The sequence below is a fragment of the Podarcis bocagei genome (genome assembly GCF_964188305.1).
Source record: "Podarcis bocagei genome assembly, chromosome: 15".
NCBI classification, from domain to species: Eukaryota; Metazoa; Chordata; class Lepidosauria; order Squamata; family Lacertidae; genus Podarcis; species Podarcis bocagei.
The window spans coordinates 4,632,850-4,648,206 of record NC_138141.1 but is presented as its reverse complement, the minus strand read 5'-3'; the positions used below and the strand labels follow the sequence as shown (position 1 = coordinate 4,648,206).

The 15,357-nt window shown below is 43.6% G+C and overlaps 1 protein-coding gene across 2 annotated transcripts in view; it reads left to right on the top strand.

Moving 5' to 3' along the window:
* EBF2 (EBF transcription factor 2) overlaps positions 1–15,357 on the top strand; it is a 265,985-nt gene that overhangs the window by 55,351 nt on the left and 195,277 nt on the right. The window lies entirely within an intron of this gene.

Sequence of the window (15,357 nt, the reverse complement as noted above, 5' to 3'; positions counted from 1 at the left end):
TCTCTCTCTCTCTCTCTCTCTCTCTCTCTCTCTCTCTCCCCTTCCCTCCCCTCCCTCCTCCCCCCGCTCTCCATTTTCTAAATCTGAAAACATCAGCCTCCTGTGTGATCCACCCATAATTTTTCTCCTATATCCAGTTCACCTTACTACTTTTTCTTTGTTTTAAAGAAACACTCTGTTACCTTAATATTGCAAATGCAGCCCCCCTCTTTTTCGGGGGGGGAGAGTTGTCCCTCTTATTAAGCCATGTTTTCTCTTTGAGTTCACTATTGTTTTCTCAGCCCTCCTGTCACAAAGCAGAGGTCACATCAACACGACCTTTTGCTGGTACAAGGAGGTTGCTAAATAATTCACATGGCCAACTTGATTTCTGAGTCCACATTTGTTTTTTCCACTCTCCTAATCAGGATGCTCATTTAATTCTATTCCAGCACCTGTTCAGCAATTAACACCCTACAATTTGCATCTTACCCTGACATTTGCTATCTTTCCAATTAGTTTTTATATCAGTATAATTAGGTAGGGTTATTACAGTGCATCTAACAGGGTCGAGGCTATTCCCAAGTCTTTTAAGCTCTTCCCCAGATTTGTTTAGGGATGCCACGGAGGGTAAATGGTTGATTAGGATCACTGTTTTTCTTCTTCATTCAGATCAGGAGAAAACTGTTTCCCCATGTGGCTCGTGAAAGAGCAGGGGAAATATATCAACCTAAAAGCATGAATATTATGTTGCTCGTGAATGCTAGGGTGAATTTTGGCAGGGTTAGTGCGAATGGTGGTGCTCTGACATCCCTTTATATGGCTTTTGCATGGGAGAAAATATAGCGAAATCTTTTGAAAAGTAGCACCCTGTGTGTGGGAAAATGAATGGAAACAACTTTGGGAAGAGCAAGAAGAGCACTCTGAAACGCAGATTGTAAGCTCCCTCTCTTTTACGAATGTCATTCCGTAAAGCACCCTGCATTTCTAATGGTACTATTATTGTTTTATTGTGATTATTTATCACTACCTTTGCTGCACTGATCCACCAGAAGAAACTAGCACTATACACTGTTAGCAAAATCCATGGTGATTCCTTAATTACTCTTATTAAAAAAAAACCACAGAGAAGCTTCTACAGAGAATTTGGAAACATCAGTCTCCCAGCTGATCCACTGTGATATATTCTGCAATATATTCTGCACAATTTGCAGAATTATTCTGCATAAACAGAGACGACATGTTCTTTGAGAAATGTATTTTGTGTGTGCAATGGGACTGTCTGATCACAATCAAGGAGCCAGGCTATTTGGGAGAGTACCACTAGAAGCAGTCCATGATGTAGCTTAAGTGGAAGTGCTGTCCTTTCTAGTTCACCTACATTGTCATATCTGGAAAATTTATAGGCATGGATGAGCAGTGGGAGGTGCCTTATGGAGAGCTACATATGGGTTTTGTACATCTCCCCCCTCCCCATGGCTTGATTGAAATTTCACCCTTTCTCCTCTAACTAACCCACCATCCTATCCTGATTCTCTTGGGTTGCAATCAGGCACTTTTGCCACTGAAGTCAGCAAGTATAAATGTATATAACAATACAGAACTGAACAAGGTGAAGTGGTTTTTTTTGGGTAGGCATTACATAAGGTTTTAAAAATATTGTTTATAGCATTTTAGTATAAGACAATGATAAGGTGAATGTTTTATGGTGTGAGATTAATGTAATCAATCTGAATCTGTCACTTTTGGTTTCTCTCAATTTCACATTTTCCCAGTCTTCAGTTTTCCATATAATTTGTGATTTTTTTAAAAAAGGGTCATTGTGAAAATTCAATAGTAATGCAGTGCATTCCCCCCAATATACACAATTCAGAATGCATTTTTGCCTGATGTGAACATTTTTGCATGCCTAATATAGTTTAACCTAATACAATGCATTTTTGTATGTTCTTTTCACTATATTGTGAAAATTTGATGCACACTTCTCTTCTATATTCACATTTTTCAGTTGGAGAACTGCATAGCAAAATTCATGAATTATTTCAGGAAGTGTGAATTAGGTAGGTTCTCATTAAGGTACAAACCAAACTAAATTTCTTCCCGAACCTCTCTGTCCTTTGGGCATTTATTTGAATCCGCCTGTTCCATGGAATCCCACCATCACATCTCCTGCATTCCTCCCTTGTTTCATTCTGCAGTGGCTGACCAAATGTCTCTGGGAAACTACTACTACTACTACTACTACTACTACTACTACTACTAATTTTTATTTATACCCTGCCCTTCCTGGTTCAAAAACTGGGCTCAGGGCAGCTAACAACAAATCTAAAACACTTAATTGTAAAAGCAGTATAAAAACATGAATAACAATAAAATTCAAAGTTCAGAAATCAATTTAGGGGAAATAAGCATTAGATAATCCCCAGGGCTAGCTGGCTGAATTGGTCCTACTTGGGCCAGCGAGGAGGCCAGGGGAGAATTAGCTCTGGGTTCTCAGAGCAGGTAATCTTCATAAAAGGGGAGGGGGAGGGAAGGGAAGAGAAGGGAAATAAAAGATCAGGCTGAATTCAAATTAAAGGCCAGGCGGAATAGCTCTGTCTTACAGGCCCGAGAAAGGAGGTTAAATCCTGAAGGGCCCTAGTCTCCTGGGACAGAGCATTCCACCAGATCGGAGCCATCACTGAAAAGGCCCTGGCCCTGGTGGAGGATAGTCTGATTTCCTTAGGGCCTGGGACCTCTAAACTATGGCTATTCATGGACCTTAAGATCCTCTGTGGGGCATACTCGGAGAGGTGGTCCCGTAAATGCGAGGGCCCTATGCCACAAAGGGCTTTAAAGCACCTTAAACCTGACCCTATACTCCGCCAGGAGCCAGTGCAACTGGCAAAGCACTGGATGAATATGCTGCTATGGTAGGGACCCTGTGAGGAGTCTCGCTGCAGCATTCTGCATTCTGCACCCGCTGGAGTTTCTGGGACAGCTTCAAGGGCAGCCCCACGTAGAGCGAATTACAGTAGTCAAGCCTGTAATTTGAGCAGAAGAGTGCACTCTTCCCCTGCAGTTTCCAGCAACTGGTATTCAGAAACATTGCTGCCTCTAGCCGTGGAGGCACCATATAGCCATCATGACCAGCAGTCATTGGTAGCCTTGCCTTCCATGAATTTCTCTAATTCTCCTTTAAAGCCATCTAGGTTGGTGACCTTCACTGCCACTGTGGGAGGAAGTGTTTTCTTTTATCCGCCCTGAATCTCTGAACATTCAGTTTCAATGTCCATGAGTTCTAGCTTTATGAGGGAAGGGGGGAAAACTTTTCTGTATCCACTTTCTCTATGCCATGCATGATTTTATACATTTCTATCCTGTTACCACTCACTTGCCTTTCCTGTAAACTAAAAAGCCCCAAATGCTGCAACCTTTCTTCATAGGGGAACTGCTCCATCTCCTTGATCATTTTGGTTACTCTTTTCTGAATCTTTTCCTGTTCTACAATATCCTTTTTGAGGTGAGGCATCCAGAACTGCGTGCAGTATTCCATATGTGATCACACCAAAGATTTGTATAATAGTACAATGATACTGGCAGGCAGACCCTAAGGACATGGAACAGCTCTGCTCATTGGTTGGAAGTGTTATATAAGGGTGTTCACACATTACATCATACAAGCGTACAATATGTGTACACAGATTGTTGAGCTGTACGCTTGTAAATACTCACATGCAGTGTTCAGTGAGTGTACAGCCTCTGCACTGTTGTACACATGAGCTGTACAAATCAACAAGTGTACACTCTTTCACACAAACACTTGTACCTAGAGCTTGTACCTCTTTTCTGTCTATTGTGTGAAGAAGCCTGTAATCACTGCAATATGAATATCCAAGAAAAACTTTCTGAATGGTTGGGGTCCTTCATAAACTACTGTGAGAATATTGCTATTGGTGTAGGGATACGATATCCTATGATTGACTAATAAAGCTGGACTTGCCAAGAGAGAATAGGCAACTGTGAATCTAATTGTCAGGACCACGGTCAGCAACTGGCATTTTTTGGAAGCTGCCAGGGCCTAAATGTCTTGACAGGACCTGCTCAGCGCTCTGATAATAGCAGCCATTTTAATTCCCTTCAGAGCTCTCAATGTAGCATCACTCTGGACGCTGTAAGAAATTAAAATAGCAGCTCCTAGCCACCAAGTTCTGCTTAGAGTACTGCTCAGCCTTCCACCAATGCCGTCCAGGCAAGCTTCCACCAGAGGGTTCTTTCCCCAGGATTCTTGCAAACCATTGGGTACCAACTGTGTTAATTTCCCTTGACTTTCTATATGAGGGAGGGTTTCTCAGCTACACAAGCCAAAGTGAATCAACACGATTTTGCCACAAACCTTCAAAATGCACAGTTTATTTGTGTGCAACCACAATGGTGCAAATCCAGGTTTAATCCTTAAAAAAACAGTTTTAGCTGTTTAGTGATGAAGGGGGACAAAGAAAGAAAGAAATCTTGCTCTAAGTGCAATTGAGGTGGGTGGTGGTTGTTGTTTTAAGTTGCAGAATGTTATTTCTTCAAAAAGACATCACCCGTGTTCGTTCTTTCATTCATCCCTGGAGAATGAAGCTGATCTTGAGCCAACAGGTATAGGCAGTGTTTGACACTGTTTGGAAATAAATTAATTTGTAAGATGAAAAGGTCATGCAAAATATTTGGAAAGTTTGGAAGTGTTGGAGCTGAAGTCAGAGCCGCTGCCAGAATTGCCTTTATTTTCCTTGCCAGGTCTTGGATGTGACAGATACTTGTTCACATACATAGATGATTCCCACCCCCCCTTCCTGTGGGCATTTTGTCACTTGGAACAGGTGACTGCTTGATTAGTTGCTACTATGTTTTGTGGAAGGGAGAAGGAGAGAGAGAGAGAGAGAGAGAGAATGAATTCCAGCTCTGCTTGGTCGCATTTTAACACCTTCTCTGCTAAGCAGGAGGCCAGCTTAGGGTGCTAAATTCTTGTCTGTGTCTGTCTGTGAAATAAATCTGTGTGTTGTGTAGTTCCAAGCTGTCAGCAACGGTTTGCACTGATGGACTCCTGAAAGGAGTTTCGTCTCCGATCTGTGGAACAGTCAGCAGCCACTAGGGAGCTGTCTTTAGCTCATATTTCAGAGTTAGCTCATTAGCCCAATATCAGTGGTCGCTCACTTCAAACCTTACTTGCAAAGTTGCAGTCTATGTTGTTGTTTTGTACTTTGTATAGTGTAATATATTGTTACTGTTGCTCTATATATTATTATATTTATATAATATATTCTATAAAATGGGTCACAATATTTAATTAATTAGGCTGATCAGAGATATATATATATATATATTCAACCTAACAGTACAGACGGAGGAATCAGAGTGTTCCTGGTCTCTATCACTTTTACATATGTTCACCTATAAGTCAATTCTGTCTTCTGTATTTATCTTCATTGCAGACACACCCACCCAAATTTTTTTATCTCAAAAGATGCATTTTAAAAAACATATTTTGATGCATTCAAACTACCAATTTGTATTTCAACATGTGGAGAATTTCAAAATCTTCTGTATAGTTAAGGTCAGAGTTGCAGATTGAATCAGTTGGTATCAGATTTTACAAAGATCAAGTTCCTTAGCACAGCCACATGTTTATTTGAAAGTACCATTGTGTTAAATGTAGCTTGCTGTCTATTAAGTGTTTTCAGGATTGCAGTACAGATCAGCTAAAATTCATACAATCACAATGCAATCTCATGCGCATTAATTCAGAATTCCCACTGCATGCAACAGGATTTCCCTAGGAGTAAGTTTGTGTAAGTTTGTGGCCTTAATTGACTGAAGATTTGTTTAATTGGGTGACAGCCTTGATGACAATGATATACAAATCTGTGTATTATTTATTTAAATTATTTAAATTTAAATGATTTGTTTCTTCCACTTCAATGTTTCCATTTTCCAGAGATGCTTACAAAATAAATGAATAAACAACAGCAGACACAACATGTGGGGTGGGTGTGGGTGGGATGAGAAATAAATCTGTTAATTAAATTAAAAAGCAATTAAAGCAGAAGAGCAAGAAAATAGACCAAATAGCAGTGTTGGTTAAAACAAAATTCAAATGATTAAAAAGCCTAAAGAAATAAATAGGTTACTATCTGTTGCCAAAAGGCCATCAAAGTAAGCGGCATGTGACTTCACTAAGGAGGAGTATTCCAAAAATCAAGGCATCATATCCAAAAATGCCTCCTCTCATCCTTTACATGTGGAACTTCTGTCGGCAGGGGAGTGTGGAGCAAGACAATCTAGTACTGAGCTGTAATCTGTCCTCCAGCTTCTTGAAAGTTTTCTTCCCCTGCAAACAAGGCTTCTATTTTTCTACCTCATTCTCACAGCACAGCAAATATTTATCCAGTATTCCATCACCTCTCAAGCTCCCTACACTTCTTAATCTGAAAAAGGGCCTAAGGGAGGAGTTGCCACATGATATCTCCCCCTGGACTTTAATTGAACCAAGGGCACTCGGTCAAGCTGCAGAGTGCAGACCACGGGTGAGACGATTTTTAGAATGAAAGGAAGGGCGCGTCAGAAACTCCCCTCAGCCACCTCAAAAATAAAGCACGTGCATCAAAAGCCCTGATAGCCGCCCATGAGAATTTCATGGAAATGTTCTCTTCCCTTTGATATTTTTCAAATGCAGTTTCTTTTCTCATTAATTGAAGGAGGATGGTTTGGGGGGCGGGGGGAAATGTACGAGAAATTTCCGGCACAGCACAAGGATGATCTTAACACACAGGCAGCTTCATGCGAAAGAAGAAGGTTCTCCAGACACCCAGGTCCCAGGAGATTGAGGTCATGGGTAGTCAACAACAGTGTAATAATAAAAAAATGTATTCAGAACTGGTCTGGCAGCCACTGCTGCTGTTTAACCACTGGAGAATTGTGCTACATATGACTGATTCCAATCAATGACCTAATCACAATACTTTGGATCAACTGATTTTTCTGATGTCTTCAAAAATGCATTTCAATCAGAGCTGGTTCTACCACTAGGCAAAGTGAAACAGTTCTCTCTTGCAGCAGAATCTGGCAATATGGGTGGGATTACATGCCTTGGTTGGCCCTTTGGGAGGGGACACAAAGAAAGAGCCCTTGCTTTGCATGCAAGAAGTCCCAGCTTCAATCCTCAGCATCTCCTGCTAACAGGGGCATAGTATGGGGGGTGCCAGAGGGGCTGTGGCCCCAGGTGTGGATTTTTGAGGGGGCCTAAAGCAGGTGCCCCAATGCAGGTGCCCCCAGTGGGGCTTGGCGCTCCTCTACTGGCATTGGAGGAACCAACGCTCGTGGAGAGGAGCACTGGGTCGGGCCACGCTGGGAGTGGTGCTGTGCAGTGGCGTAGCGTGGGGGTGCAGGGGGGGGCCGGCCGCACCGGGCGCAACATCTGGGGGTTAGGGTTAGGGGGCGCAAATCCACGGGTAAGGGGGCGCAAATTACTTGCCTTGCCCCTGGTGCTGACAGCCCACGCTACGCCACTGGTGCTGTGGGGGCATTTGGTCCATGGCTCCCCCCTTTGTGGGTGGTCAGGAGGTGTAGCACAACCCTGCTTAGCTCTGGGGTGGGGTGGAGTCGCTCTGTTGTTGGCCGCCAGGGTTGGGTTGCTGCTGCAGGCTCCTTCATCTCCCTCCTCCCCCCGTGCACGCATCCCTCCAGCTTGTGTGCGACCGCTCTGGGCATCATGAGCCCAAGCAATACTGCCACCTGCCAAAATGATAGAGTTGCAGATGACATGAAAGATGTCTGCTTGAGATTTTGGTGAGTTGGTCTGAGTTGCCTTCAGATCACCCCTTAGATGTTGCTGGACAACAGCTCCCATTGTTCCAGACCATTGCTCATGCTACCTGGGGCTGATGGGAGTGGGAAGACCACAGTTTCCCCAACCCAGAACTACTTGAATGGATACTGTGACCCTTACTTCTCTTGCCAGAAAAAACCAAAACATTTTCCTTCTTTTCTTGTTTCACTTCTAACTTTTCTGCTTTCTTTTTGGAGCCTGCTACTATTTTAGCAAATGTGCTCTTGACTAAGTTGAATAGTTCTGGATTCTATTGGGTGAGTTGGCAGATGGATTCTGCTCTCTCTTGCCATCACATAAGAGGAAAGGATTGTCACTCTGCGAAGCCTGGCAAGTCGAGCTGGCAACCCAAGTATTAATTAAACAGCTGATAAAGTTTCATTTGGCTCATTTTCTCCAAATGAACGAGATCATTTCTGAACATCCTAGTAGCATAGAATTGCAGCAACAGCAATTGCGACAGCCATGGATGTTAACGATAAACCCTCAAGTGCCATAGAAAGGAATATCACAGGACTGCCTTCGTGGGTAATAGAAGTGTAATGTAATAGGACTTAACAGCTGGAGCAAAAATCTGTGCCCAAGGACAGGGCCTCATGGGTGCTTTTGCCTGGTACAGCTGTGTCCCAGCTTCAGACACAGAGGTGCAGCTTCAGACTGCAGTACATCAATGCTGCACTGGGTCTGTGTTCAGACTGGTGCAAACAGCACCCCTAGTGTGGCAGTTGATCATGACAGTGCTTGAATGACTTGACAGAGGAGTGGGGTTGGTGATGGGACATCCTGAGACAATGTCTTGAGCTTTGGGACAGGGACTGATGCTCAGCTGGCGGCGGCAGGGGGATGAAAGAGACATACTGTTAAGCCCTGCAGTACTTTTCAGAGGCACAGTTTCTTGGAATAAATGTAGTGGGAAAGTCTGGGCGCACCCATTGGGGGTTTGGAGGGTTGTTGTTGTTTTCTTCCTGATGGGCATACTTGTTTCCTTTCATTTGTTTGTTGTTTACTAGTTTGTCAACATACCTTCGCATAAACAAACTAACAAAATAAATCAGGGAGAGAAAAGGGAGAGGTGCAAACAGTCTAAGTTAGCTGACCCAAAGTGACTCCCACAGGAGCAGCAACGGAGATGACCTTGATGTGGCTCTGTCATTCACCCATGACCTGCCTCCTGCCCCATTCATGGGAGGGGGGAATTTCAGGAAGATGGGGAGGATGGGCAATATTACGGTGATATAGGGAGCTTATCAGTAGCAGCCTTTCCCTAACAGCTGATGTTTGTCTCCCCCTCCCCCCAAATGCCATCCAGGAACGATGCTCCAGGATGACGATGGCATCATTTTCAAGGGATGATGGCTGCCATTAGGGCTGTGCTATAAATCAATATATTGTCTGATATCGGGTTTTAGATCAAATCATGATAACTGTTTTTAAAAGATGAGTTTGCAATTTACCACATACTGTGTGTGTGGTATTTAAAACTCACAATATTGGGGGGGACGACCAGGAAGCAGATGCTTCTTCCTGTGCCTTGCTAAGTCCACCTCAGTCACTCTTCCCTGCCTGTTGCAGCGGCAGGAAATAGCTACAGATCACTGCAGCAGACTGACTCAAAAATCGCCCAGCAGATATCGCCAAACAGAGCTGTGAGAACTGGTTAGCAGTCACTCTGAGTCTCAATCTTCCCTGCCTCCTGTAGCAGCAGCAAAACACTACAAGTCACCACAGCAGGCTGATTCAGATATTGCCCAGCAGCGCTTTGAGAAAGGGTTAGCTCTCTGTCTCCCTGGCCATCCAGCCGGCAAGCAGGGACTTCTTACCTCAAGGCGCCAGGCTGGGAGTTGGCTTAGGGCAGGGGTCAGCAACCCGCGGCTCCGGAGCCGCATGTGGCTCTTTTACACCTTTGCCGCGGCTCCGGGGCGGATACCAGCAAGGGGAGGAGGCGCATTGTGCACCCCGACACTCCCCACTGTGGCGGGCGCTGTACTGGCTGTGACGTCGCATGGGGGCGGTGCGTGCGTTAGTCACGCACCGTCCCGACATCACCTTCCCGCCCGCCCGCTACATTGTAAGGGGCATGTACGCTGGTCACTGCATTGAAAGGGGGCATGTACGCTGGTCACTGTTTTGAAGGGGAGTGAAGAACACACAGACACAAAAAGGTAACTTGTTAATTTAACGTTTATTTCTATGAGGAGGAGTAATTCTGAGGGGTCAAACAAAGAAATAATAAAAAAGTGACAAAAAGTTATTTTTATAATGACGAGTTTTGCAGCACCCAGTTTTTTTTTCTTCGGAAACGGGTCCAAGTGGCTCTTTTTGTCTTAAAGGTTGCAGACCCCTGGCTTAGGGAAAGCCGCAGGTTCAGACTTCTAGAGCCCCTTCCCCCCCCCATAAAAACATAAACTGGAGTTAATAAAAAACAAACAGGCACCTTCCTTTTTTTAAAAAAAAATTATTAAAAGTTTAAGAATTAAAGAGAGAAGTAAAAAAGAAAGAGAAAAAATAAACAATACAAATCAATACATTACAGTACATATAAAAAAGCAAAAGACACAATACATCAAAACAAAAACAAAAGCAAAAACAATTAAAAACACATCCAATATTTCCATATTTTTATCTTTCATTAACTTGTTTCATCGACCTCCTCACACCTCCCTTTTTGTGTTCTAGTTATTAATTATTTCAGCAAATTCTTTCCATCTTTCAATGTTTTCTGTCATTTAATTATCTTAATTTATTTTAACCTTATCTTACCATTAAAACCCCAAAACTTATTTATACTTAACTCCTTATAACATTTCTACTAAAGCCATATAATTTCATTCCAACATTTTTCTAACACTCATTAATTTTGCAACATTTCTCTAAATAAAATTTCTTTTAAAACTTTTTTCCAATCTTCTTCCACCGTCTCTTCTCCCTGGTCTCGGATTCTGTCAGTCCTTTCTATCAATTCCATATGGTCCATCAACCTGGTGACCTTCTGTCCGAGGCTCTTAACTCTTTTCCATGTCCCTTCTGCAGATCTTCTTCATATTTATACATGTATTTTACTTTATCTTCTGCTGATCTTGTTCTTAATTTCCTTCCTTTGGCACTGAGGAGTAGATCTCGGGGAAACTCCAACCTAACAATGTCTTTATTCCTTCTCGACAGGTCAGCCCATTCTCCATAGTCAGAACTAAAGTCCAGAAGATATTTCAGAGCACCAATCTCCCCCTGACCCAAATCCAAATCCCAAAGGCCGGAACATCCCTGCATAAGAGGATCTATCCAACTTTCCTTCTCCAATCCAAGCAGGACTCCATCCCACCAAATCTGGCTTTCTCTATTTGATCGTAAAAGGCAACAGCTTATGTTCATCAAATTGCCTCTGTGAGGCCGGGGCTCTCTCCACTTGAATTACTTGAGGTTCAACAACAACTTTCTCCTTCGTCTTCTCCACAGCTTGCCATGTCAAAACAGATTCCTGAATCAAATCCTGAGTAGTTTCTGCATAGGTATTCACTTTTTGTCCCAAATCAGTCATTTTTTGTCCCAAATTGTCAATTTTAATAATCATCACGTCCGTCTTCTCATGAAGCTGTTCCAATAAAGCACTTGTCTTGCAAAATGCAATCACCAAGGCTTCTTCTGTTGACATTCTTGTCCAAGGTCAATCTCTGATTCTCACGGTCCTTAATCTCTGCAGCTGGAAAATTCCCCAGCTCCACTCCTGCAAGTTTCAAAAGCTCCCTCTAGAGGAAACAATTTCTATTTGTATCCATCCTTTTAAGCGCAGATCCAGCAACAAAGTTAGTTTCAATTTTCAGTTATTTTTTTACTCCTTTTTAAGTGCAAAAGGAAACAATGGAAACAATATATTTCTCTTATTTAACAATCTGTCAACATACATTTTATTCACAGTCAATGAACTTTCCCAAAACGTCAGTCTTACTGGCAGCCTGTTCCCAGGTTCGAAACGGTGGTAATTTATCTTTCTTCACTCTCTCTCCTGCAGGCTTGAACGATCTAAAATTTCCCCCCTCTTCTCCTGCTTCCAAGGGGGGTTTAGTAATTTTAACCAATGGGGATTTAATCCTTTACAAAAGACTTTCCAGGCTTTAGCTTGCAACGTCTTTGCTTCAATCTATTTACAAAAGAGGAAGGCAGACTTCCTGTTTGGAACCTTCCCGTTTCGATGCCAAATTAAGATATTTAGAGATCCAATTTTCTGTTCTACTCACGGGTAGTTGTTTAGAGTCCAATTGTCCACAGGAAAAAGTCAGCGCTCTCCGGCAACAGCAATGCGGCTTCACTCCGTGAAAGAAGCAGTTGATTCGAAGCACCACGCAGCTCACCCCACGTCGCTCCGGATCCCCGAAACCGGGTTTCCCTGCGAGTAGGGGAGGCTCAAAAGGTGCTAGCCGAATCCCACGTCCACAGGCTTCTCCCGCCTGTGGTTTTTAATGGGTCTCCGCCTCACCGTGGCGGTCCAGACCCAAATTTCCACGGAGCGGATTCCTCCCGATCAGAGGAAATCCGCCATTGCCGGTGGCGCTAACCCGGAAGTCCAAACAGGCACCTTCCTTTGACCCTCTTCTGTTATTCCCCCCTCCATCTGCTTGTTTGTACTGTTTGTGGGTGTGCAAGTGTGTCTCCCTCCCCCTCCTGTTGGTGGCGTGTGGAGTGCATTTGTTATTGTGCAGCAGCAGCCAGCCACCAGCCGGCAAAAAGCACTGGGTTTTTTATTTACCTGGCCTACACTTCACACTTGGTTTTCTGTAAGCGGCAGCCCACCCCTTGTTAAAACTGTACTGCTTGTGTGGTGTGTGCATGTGTGATTGTGTCTCCCTGACTGCCTCTCCCCTCTGTTGGTGTGCCCAGATGATGCTTGTTTGGACTCATGGCACTAAGGCAAGGAACTTCCCTGGAGGTGCACGGAACTGTCCATTTCTTAGAATCATAGAATCATAGAGTTGGAAGAGACCACAAGGGCCATCGAGTCCAACCCCCTGCCAAGCAGGAAACACCATCAGAGCACTCCTGACATATGGATGCCAAGCCTCTGCTTAAAGACCTCCAAAGTAGGAGACTCCACCACACTCCTGGGCAGCAAATTCCACTGTCAAACAGCTCTTACTGTCAGGAAGTTCTTCCTAATGTTTAGGTGGAATCTTCTTTCTTGTAGTTTGGATCCATTGCTCCGTGTCCGCTTCTCTGGAGCAGCAGAAAACAACCTTTCTCCCTCCTCTATGTGACATCCTTTTATATATTTGAACATGGCTATCATATCACCCCTTAACCTCCTCTTCTCCAGGCTAAACATGCCCAGCTCCCTTAGCCGTTCCTCATAAGGCATCGTTTCCAGGCCTTTGACCATTTTGGTTGCCCTCCTCTGGACACGTTCCAGTTTGTCAGTGTCCTTCTTGAACTGTGGTGCCCAGAACTGGACACAGTACTCCAGGTGAGGTCTGACCAGAGCAGAATACAGTGGCACTATTACTTCCCTTGATCTAGATGCTATACTCCTATTGATGCAGCCCAGAATTGCATTGGCTTTTTTAGCTGCCGCATCACACTGTTGGCTCATGTCAAGTTTGTGGTCAACCAAGACTCCTAGATCCTTTTCACATGTACTGCTCTCAAGCCAGGTGTCACCCATCTTGTATTTGTGCCTCTCATTTTTTTTGCCCAAGTGCAATACTTTACATTTCTCCCTGTTAAAGTTCATCTTGTTTGTTTTGGTCCAGTTCTCTAATCTGTCAAGGTCATTTTGAAGTGTGATCCTGTCCTCTGGGGTGTTAGCCACCCCTCCCAGTTTGGTGTCATCTGCAAATTTGATCAGGATGCCCTTGAGTCCATCATCCAAGTCGTTAATAAAGATGTTGAATAAGACCGGGCCCAAGACAGAACCCTGTGGCACCCCACTAGTCACTCTTCTCCAGGATGAAGAGGAACCATTGATGAGCACCCTTTGGGTTCGGTCAGTCAGCCAGTTACAAATCCACTGAGTGGTAGCATAGTCAAGACCGCATTTTACCAGCTTCTTTACAAGAATATCATGGGGCACCTTGTCAAATGCCTTGCTGAAATCAAGGTAGGCTACATCCACTGCGTTCCCTTCATCTACCAGGCTTGTAATTCTTTATCCCCCTGTTTCTTTAGCTCAGTCTGCCCTCCTTTATCTACCTTTCCAGGTGAATCCAGCTGAAAGGTTTCCCCATCAAGGATGAGGAGGAGTGAATCTATCAGTTTTGGTGACTCTCAGTTTCTCATTTTTCAAGTCTTAAATTCAGCTTTCCAAATTTATTTTTAAAGTTCTCATGAAAATTCACCAGCCTTTTAGTGTGAATTTATCCTAAAATAGAGACGTTTTGTGTGCAATTCTGCCGAATATTTCACCTAATGTAATGCATTTTTGTATTTTTTTATGAATATGTTTATTTTTATGCACACTTTACTGCAGTATATGCACGTTTGTACACATTAGGGACGTGGGTGGCACTGTGGTCTAAACCACTGAGCCTAGGGCTTGCCGATCAGAAGGTCGGCGGTTCGAATCCCTGCGATGGGGTGAGCTCCCATTGATCGGTCCCTGCTTCTGCCAACCTAGCAGTTCGAAAGCACATCAAAGTGCAAGTAGATAAATAGGTACAACTCCAGTGGGAAGGTAAACTGCATTTCCGTGCACTGCTCTGGTTCGCCAGAAGCGGCTTAGTCATGCTGGCCACATGACCCAGAAAAACTGTCTGCGGACAAACGTTGGCTCCCTCGGCCAGTAAAGCGAGACGAGCACCGCAACCCCTGGACTTAACTGGACTGGACTTAACTGTCAGGGGTCCTTTAACTTTTACACATTACTTGGTTGGAGAACTGCATTGCAAAATTTAGAGAAGTGAGAATTTTGAAGGTTGTGATTCAGTTCACGGTTGTTTCGGAAAGTATTTTTGAAGGTACAAATGCGAAGTGAATTGAATTTATTCTCCAACCCTACTCACCAGAATTTTGGCTGAGCCCTACATTTAGGAAGATTCAACCTCCTCCTGCTATTTCTGTGTTGCCTTATGTCTGCATTGTCTGGTTATAATACTTATTTTACAGGGTTGTAAATATTTCAACTAGATAATGCAGGTGAAATGCTTTGAACACTGTACAAACACTAAGTCATATTTATTTTGCCTGTTTAAATATGTATAAACTGCGCTTCCATAGAAAAATATAACAAGATATGGTACGACCACAGTACTAAAATAACAACAGTAAAAAACATTAATGATATGGATAAAAACTGGTTCATAAAAAAGTTTCAAAAACATTGGTTGCCAATGTGGTGCCCTTCAGGACCACAATGCTCAGGGATGATGGAAGTCGTAGTACAACATCTGGAGGGCACCATATTGAAAATGAAAGAAAGCAGGAATGGTTCCTGCAAACTTGGCAAGGAGTTCCACGCTATAGCTTTGGTCCCGTGTAAAAGCTGACCAAACTATTGGAGGTGGGGAGCATAAGGAGTCCTCAGGCAGTCCTCAAAGGTGTTGTTC